Raw genomic sequence first — 8,367 nt, forward strand, 5'->3', positions numbered from 1 at the left:
GACACACTGTAGATTAGAACTCCGTACATACTGACTGATTGTCCTTGTCTAGTTCCCCACTGTTTCAAATCTACCGTCTGGCAATGAGATTGTGAATTTAGGTTAAAACAACTACTGATATCCCAAGAGACACACCATGGCCATATGTATGAAGTTCCTTCATTTACCTTAGTTGCCTTGAGACTTGAGTTTAAGAAATGTCTTATGTATTTTCTCCCATAAACTAACCCAATTACTCAACCTAATTTCCAAAGTCAATTTTGTAAATGAACAAAAATCAGAAGTCATCATAGCCATGTATGATGGATTCATTTCTCAGCATACTCTGCTACACTTCTTAGGAACATTCTTAGAAAGACAGTCATGTGAGACTTGGTTTAATATATCATCTGATTTGGTCCTTTTACTGGGGAGCAGATGTGAAGGTTGCTGGGGACCAGCTGTTCAAGCAGGAGAACTGCCCCAAGAGGGAAGAGCTCAGTGCCCTAGGAAGGGATGTTCACAGACTGAGACAAGACACAGAAAAAGAATAAAACCAGAAGAAACTTTCCCCGAACACGAGGTAGCAGGGACAGGACCTAGGGTGGTCACCTGGATCCGTCTGGGGAATATCAAATGTTGTTAAACAAAACAAAACAAAACAAAAACTTTGTCAAAACCTCATCCATGTCTCCTGACTAAACTCATTCTGTTTCCAGGTCTAGTTGACCTAGAAGCAGCCCCTGCTGGACCTCCACAGGCTGCATGGGAGGCATGAGCCATGAAAAGACATGCACACATGCACATACACACACACACACACACACACACACACACACACACACACACACATACACGCAGGCAGGCAGTGAGATCAGAATCCATCCTTGGTGCATGATTGGGCTTTTTTGGAGCCCAGTGCCTGTGGTGGGACACCTTGCTCAGCCTTGGTGCAGGGGGAGGGACTTGGACCTGCCTCAACTGAATGTCTACAGGCTCTGTTGACTCCCCATGGGAGACCTTGCCTTGGAGGAGGTGGGAATGGGGAGTGGGTTGGGGAGGAAGGCTGGGGGGAGGGAGGAGAGAGGGATCTGTGGTTAGTATGTAAAATGAATAGAAAAATTCTTAATAATAAAAATAAAAATTAAAATAAATTTTTAAAAAAGTTTCTGTGTTCCAGGAAAGGCACAAAGCTACACAGAGAAACCCTGTCTCGAAAGAAAAAAAAAAAAAGTTTCTGTGTCGAGTATTTGGGAACTGGTGGGCGGGAAAGAATTTTCCACCTACAAATGGCACCCAGTGTGGGGCCTGAATTTCCTCAACTTGGAAAGGGATTCTAGGCATACATGAACGGAGTAAAACTCAGCTTCTTCGTAACTGCTTTTTCTTGGGTAGGCTCTAGCAGCGAGCTGAGGCACAGCTCCTTTAAGAGACGGCTTCCTGACTCAGCATTAGCGGCAAAAACTGTGCAGCTCTTCTGAGGCCCTGCTGCCGCCCACTTAAATGGGTTTATGAGCAATGGGCAGCTCACTGCTCAGTGGCAGCGTGGACCCCAAAACTCCCCAGAGCTGATGCAGTAAACACAGCTCCCACAGGTACCTCCGCAGTGAGGCCAAGTTCTCAGGGAGCCAAGGGGGCGAGCAGCCAGCCACCAGCACACCTTGATCTAAGTTCCACAACAGTCTGGGCTTTGCTCATGCAGACAAAGAAGGTTACAGATGCACAATAAGGACAGATTCAGAGAGAGAGCCTCTAAAAGGGCCACACTACGCTTTCTAAAATGTGCTCAGGAATGAGAAGAGGAAAAATACTTACCGTTTTAGATTAAAAAAATATAGTTTTAAAATAAAGTCCTTAAAAAACAGAATAAAGATGAAAAATACATGGAGTGTGTGGATACTGTATGTTGTGTTGTCTTTGAACTTTTTGACTGCTGAGAAAGAAGCAATGTCTACTAAGACACATTGGATTGTGAGAGCTGCTGGATTTCACCAAGTTATTTTTTTTTAATTTTTTTTATTCATTTTACACACCAGCCACAATTCCCCCTCCCATCACTACTCCTGCTCTCCCTGCCACCTCTCCAACCCCAACCCACCCTCATCCTCTCCTCCAAAAGGGTAAGGCCTCCCATGGGGAGTCAGCAAAGCCTGGTACATTCTGCTGAGGCAGGACCAAGCCCCCTTCATCAAGGCTGAGCAAGGCGTCCCAGCAAAGGGAGTGAGTGGGCTCCAGACAGCCAGCTCATGCACCAGGGATAGATCCTGATCCCACTGCCAGGGGCCCCTCAAACAGACCCAGCTACACAGCTGTTTCCCACATGCAGCAGGCCCAGTTAGGTCCCACGCAGGCTCCACAGCTCTCTCTAGAGTTCGTGAGTTCCCACGAGCTTGGTTCAGTTGTCTCTGCAGACCTCCCCATCATGATCTTGACCCTCCTGGATTCCTGGAGCTTGACCTGGAGCTTGGCTGTGAATCTCTGTGTCTGCTTCCATCCAGATCCACTCCCTTTCTGTCTCTCATTAGAAAAGAACAAGCTTCTAAGAGATAACAAGAAACATAAGAGTAAAATACAGTGAGACTAAACAAAAACCATCTATCAAAGTTAGATAATCCAAAGCATCAGAAAAAAAAAAAAACCAAAAAAACCCAAGAGACAGCACAAGAATCAGAATCCCATTCATTCACACTCTCAGAAGTCCTGTAAAAATACCAAACTGAAAGCTATAGCATTATGCAGAGGACCTGGTGCCAACTGGTGTAAGGCCCTGGGATTGCTGCTTCAGTCTCTGGGTTCATATGAGCTTTGCTCAATTGTTTTAGATGGCCTTGTTCTCTGGTTTCCTCTGTCTCCCCCACTCATGTCCCCTCTTCCTTGGGGTTCCCTGAGCTCTAAGGGGGGATGATTTGATGAAGACATCATATTTAGAACTGTGTGTTCCAAGATCTGTGTCTCTGCATGAGGTGTGGCTGTGGGTCTCTGTATTTGTTCCCATCTGCTGCAGGAGGGAGCCTCTCTGATGATGAGTGAATAAAACACTGATCTAATCATCATTTCTATTTGGTTTGGGAGAGAATTGCTGATCTGGTTTGTTGGGATCTCCTTGTTCCATGGTTTTGGTCTCTGGTAACACCACCACAGCACCAAAGCCTTCAATACCTGGGTGCTGTGGGATGGTCTGTATGTCAAGTGTATTGCTGATTGGTCAATAAATAAATCACTGATTGGCCAGTGGCCAGGCAGGAAGTATAGGCGGGACAAGGAGGAGAATAAAGCTGGGAAGTGGAAGGCTGAGTCAGAGACACTGCCAGACGCCACAATGATAAACAGCATGTGAAGATGCTGGTAAGCCCCGAGCCACGTGGCAAGGTATAGATTTATAGAAATGGATTAATTTAAGCTGTAAGAACAGTTAGCAAGAAGCCTGCCATGGCCATACAGTTTGTAACCAATATAAGTCTCTGTGTTTACTTGGTCAGGTCTGAGCGGCTGTGGGACTGGCGGGTGAGAGAGATTTGTCCTGACTGTGGGCCAAGCAGGAAAACTCTAGCTACACCTGGGCTTTTGGGGAAATCAAAATTTCAAACTACTGCAGGTTGTGGTGATAATGCCAGCAGGATTTGCAGAAGGGAAATCCCTAGTGACTTTGGAAAGAATGGGCAGAAACCAAGTCCAGACGTGAATAGTAATGGAAGTAGTGGAGATAGCTTGTAAATTGCTCACAGGAATAAGAGAAGATGATTAACAAGAGAAACAACACCCTGACCATCATTGTTGTACTATGTCCCTTCTGCTCCCACTTCGTGTTTATTATTTGTGCTTCCTCCCAGCTCAGGAACAAACATTTTTCCTCAGGATTTTTTTTTTAAGAAGATCTATTTTGTTCATTTATTAACTCTAAGCAGCTAGTGTATCTAACATGGCAGGTGCTTCATAACTATTTGTCAGACAACTGAACGAATGGACCTAGAAGGAACCACTAATACGGTGCACACCTGTTTCCACAGCTCTTCCACTCCTGAAAGTGAGGTAACTTCAGTACCCATTGGTTTCCCACCTGCTGTGGGTAAGAAGGGTGAGGGATCTCAGAATCTCAGCTGGATGAAAAGTAGCTGGGAATATTCCCTTGATACTACGATGTGCACAATCTCTTTTCCATTTAGTTCAGGACTGTGAATCAAATACCAACATATATTCATCTTGTACTGACTGCTGTCTTCGGAATAGCTTAAACATATCTGTTAGGTCTTGGACTTGGATCCTTGGATCCAAGCCTGGCACACGACATCTGAAACAAGCCTGAGGGTGCAGGCTAAGCCCCAGGTGTTTTTGTGAAACACTATCGTGCACAGATTTCTGCTCGGTCCTTCATATGTGGACTGTGGTGATAAGACAGGCAGGAGGGAAGGCTGAATCCGAGAAAGGGGCCCATGTGGCCAAAAGCCGAGATGGACTATCAGTCCAAGGAAAAAGAAGAGTTCTTGGGAAGTAGGCACTCTATTGTCCATAAAATAGCAATTTACTCACTATAATTATCTTTCCGAATACATAATAATTCCTTATGTATATACTACAATTTACAGATTTTTTTCATCAGCATTGTATGGGGGAAGAATGAGACAGGTGATGTGGACATTTATGAATAGGGAACCTGGGGCTCAAAGAGATTATGACTTACCCAGAACACTTGCTGATGATGTGTTAGAATCCTGAGTTAAGGTTGATAAGCACAGCACTAACCCACCCTGGCCTATGTTGGTGCTTTGTATTGGTGTTTTTTTCTGTTAACCATGACTTTCTGCATAATGCTTGCAGGTTGACTTAAACACACTGAAATAACTTGAGAATGTCCACTGATATCTAACTGTCTTTAGTACAAGAGATGTTTTTAAATGTCACTTGGGAAATGACGTTGGTGGGAGAAAGTGGGGTGTGGTGGCTTTGAAGGCCAGAGTCTCAAGTGCACCTTGTCCTTCAGCTTCCCTCATTGGGTACCATCCAACTCATAGCTTTTTATTTAAAAAATGTTTTAATTCATTTTACATACCAACCATAGATCCCCCTCTCATCCCTCCTCCTGTTCTCCCCCAGCATCCCCCTCCCAACCCACCCCCACTCCTTCCCACAAGAAGGCAAGGCCTCCCATGGGGAGTCACATCCAGTAGAGGCAAGTCCAAGCCCTTCCCCCGTCTCAAGGCTTCATGAGGTGTCCTATCAGAGGTAGTGGGCTCCAAATAGCCTGCTCATGCACCAGGGATGGATTCTGATTCTACCGCCAGGGGGCCCCCCAAGCAGATCAAGCTACACCACAGAGGGCCTAGCCCAGTCCCATGCAGGCTCCATAGCCATTGATCCAACTTCATGAATATCCACTAGTTTGGTTTGGTCATCTCTGCAGATTTCCCCATCATGATCTTGATGCTTCACTGTGGATCTCTGCATCTGCTTCCATCAGTTACTGGATGAAGGTTGTATCATGACAGGATAGTCATCAATCTGATTACTGGGGTAGGCCAGTTCAGGCACCCTCTCCACTATTGCTAGTAGTCTAATCTTGGGTCATCCTTGTGGAGTCCTGTGAATTTCCCTAGCGCCAGGTTTCTCCCTTAACTCATAATGTCTCCCTCTATCAAGGTATCGCTTTCATTGCTCTCCCACTCCGTTCCTCCCCCAGCTCGACCATCCCATTCCCTCATGTTCTCATCCCACATCTCCTCCCCTGTACCGCCCCACCCTGCCCCCAGTTTTCCCAGAAGATCTCATCTATCTCTCTTTCAGAGTGTGATCCATGTGTCCCTCTTAGGGTCCTCCTTGTTAACTAACTTCTCTGGTTCAGTGAGTTGTAGTCTGGTTATCCTTTGCTTTACGTCCAGTATCCACTTATGAGTGAGTACATACCATATTTGTCTTTCTGAGTCTGGAGGATATTTTCTAGTTCCATCCATTTGCCTGCAATTTTTTTTTTTCCGAGACAGGCTTTCTCTGTGCAGCTTTGTGCCTTTCCTGGAACTTGCTTTGGAGACCAGGCTGGCCTCGAACTCACAGAGATCTGCCTGCCTCTGCCTCCCGAGTTCTGGGATTAAAGGCATGCGCCACTACCGCCCGGCTTTGCCTGCAAATTTTATGATGTCATTTTTTTTTTTTTTTTTTTTTACAGCTGAGTATTACTCCATTGTGTATATGTACCACATTTTTTAAATCCATTTTTTGGTTTTGGGTATCTAAGTTGTTTCCAGGTTCTGGCTATTACCAATAATGCTGCTATGAACATAGTTGAGCAAGTGTTCTTGTGGTATGATTGAGCATCCCTTGGGTATATGCTCAAGAGTGGTGTTATTGGGTCTTAGGGTAGACTGATTCCCAATTTTCTAAGAAATCGCCATACTGATTTCCAAAGTGGCTGTACAAGTTTGCACTGCCACCCACAGTGGAGGAGTGTTCCCCTTGCTCCACAAGGGAATGTTTCTTGTGAAGGTCTCCAGCGGGTAATCATAGCTGCTCTGATTTCACAGTCAGCAATGCCCAGAAGACACACATCACAACGATTTCTTACACAAACTTCCTTGCCCTTCACAGCTAGAGTACCCGTATCTGTGCTTAAGGTAGGTCCAGTGGAGGATTAATCTGCAGTTCGAAGTGCCAGGCCTCTACACTTCTAACCCACTATGAAGAATTTCATATAATTTTTCATTTTTGAGCCAGGCAGGGGTGGCACACGCCTTTAATCCCAGCACTCAGGAGCCAGAGGCAGGTGGACTCTGAGTTCAAGGCCAGTCTGGTCTTACAGAGTGAGTTCCAGGACAGCCAGGACTACACAGAGAAACCCTGTCTAACTCATCCACTCCCCCCCCCCCCAAAAAAAATACAAAATAAGACAAAATTTCATTTTTATTCTCAGGGAAAACTCCCAGTCCTTACACCCGTACCATGCTCAGCTTTTTTTTTTTTTTTCTTAAGAAGTTTATTACAGGAGGATCACAAGATCTTGGCCAGCGTGGAAGACATAGCAAGACCCTGCCTCAAACAAGCAAATGGGAGATAGGAAGGGGTCAGTAGCAGGATGCTGCTGTGAAGGAAAGATTAGTGCTAGCGCTTGCATCAAACCGCTAGTGTGTGGCGGGCAGAGGGCGTGTGAGTGGCTGGAGACGACGTTAGAGTCACAGCCACGTGGGAGAAGTTGAGCTGCTGAAATTTAAATGACATGTAAATTTAAATTTAAATGACACTTAAATTTAAATGTCAGGCTCGCACCTATGTCTGTGCACCACATACCCACCATGTCCCCAGAGACCAGAAGAGGATGCCCTGGACCTGGATTACAGGTGATTGTGAGCTGCTATGTGGGTGCAAAGAATTGAACAGAGTCCTTTGTAAGAGCACCCAGTGCTCTTAGCTGCTGACCCATCTCTCCAGTCCCATACTTGAAGGATTTATTTTTTAGTGATACCTGTGTTTGTGCATGTGTATGTAATGCCCAAAGAGGCCAGAAGAGGGCAGTTGATCTCCTAGAGCTGGAGATTAACTCGGGTCCTCCGCAAGAGCAGCAAACGTCTTAACCACTGATCCATCTCTCTGGCCTCAGCAGGTCACACTTCAGTTAGTGTTCAAAAGGCAGGACCTGGAAAATCTATCCCACTTTCCCTAAGTTAAGATTCTGGAACTAACTTGGTTAGGGGAATATAGAGCTTGGGAACGCATCTCATTTTCCTCATAGGATCAGATGAGTAAGCTGGCAGGATCATAATCTTTGATGCTCTTCTCTGTTTAGCCCAAGGTGAGTTTGCTACTCTCTAGGCACACCTTGGACAACGTCCCTCGATTATGCCAAACCAAGTCCCTCACAGTTTTGAGGAGGCACATGGAGAAAACATTGAGTCTATGAGATAAGAGTTCAACACCTTGCCAGGTGGTGGCGGCGGCACACGCCTTTAATCCCAGCACTTGGGAGACAGAGGCAGGCGGATCTCTGTGAGTTCCAGGCTAGCCTGGTCTACAGAGTGAGATCCAGGACAGGCAGGCAGGGCTGTTTAACTGTTACATGGAGAAATCTTGTCTCGGGAAGAAAAAAAAAAAAAAAGTTGAAAACCTCAGGGAGAGTCTGAACTGAAAAACAGATGCCGTTTAGAGAGGAAGAGATGTAAGATGGATGGAATATTCAAAGGCACAGAAGAAGCAGGGATGTTCAAAAAAATGGACTGGTCCAGGATCAAAGGCTTTTCAGGGAATAAGATGAGGCAGAACCTGGTGCCACCCTGTCACCAGAGCCAGATTCAGGGGTGTGTGTAACCACGCCAAGGAGCCCACTGTTACCTGTCTTGGGAACACATATCTAAACACTAACGGTCTTCAGATCTTCTGCAGACAACTTCCACTGCTCATTTTCCCTAG

Source organism: Peromyscus eremicus, chromosome 7 (genome assembly GCF_949786415.1).
Source record: "Peromyscus eremicus chromosome 7, PerEre_H2_v1, whole genome shotgun sequence".
NCBI classification, from domain to species: Eukaryota; Metazoa; Chordata; class Mammalia; order Rodentia; family Cricetidae; genus Peromyscus; species Peromyscus eremicus.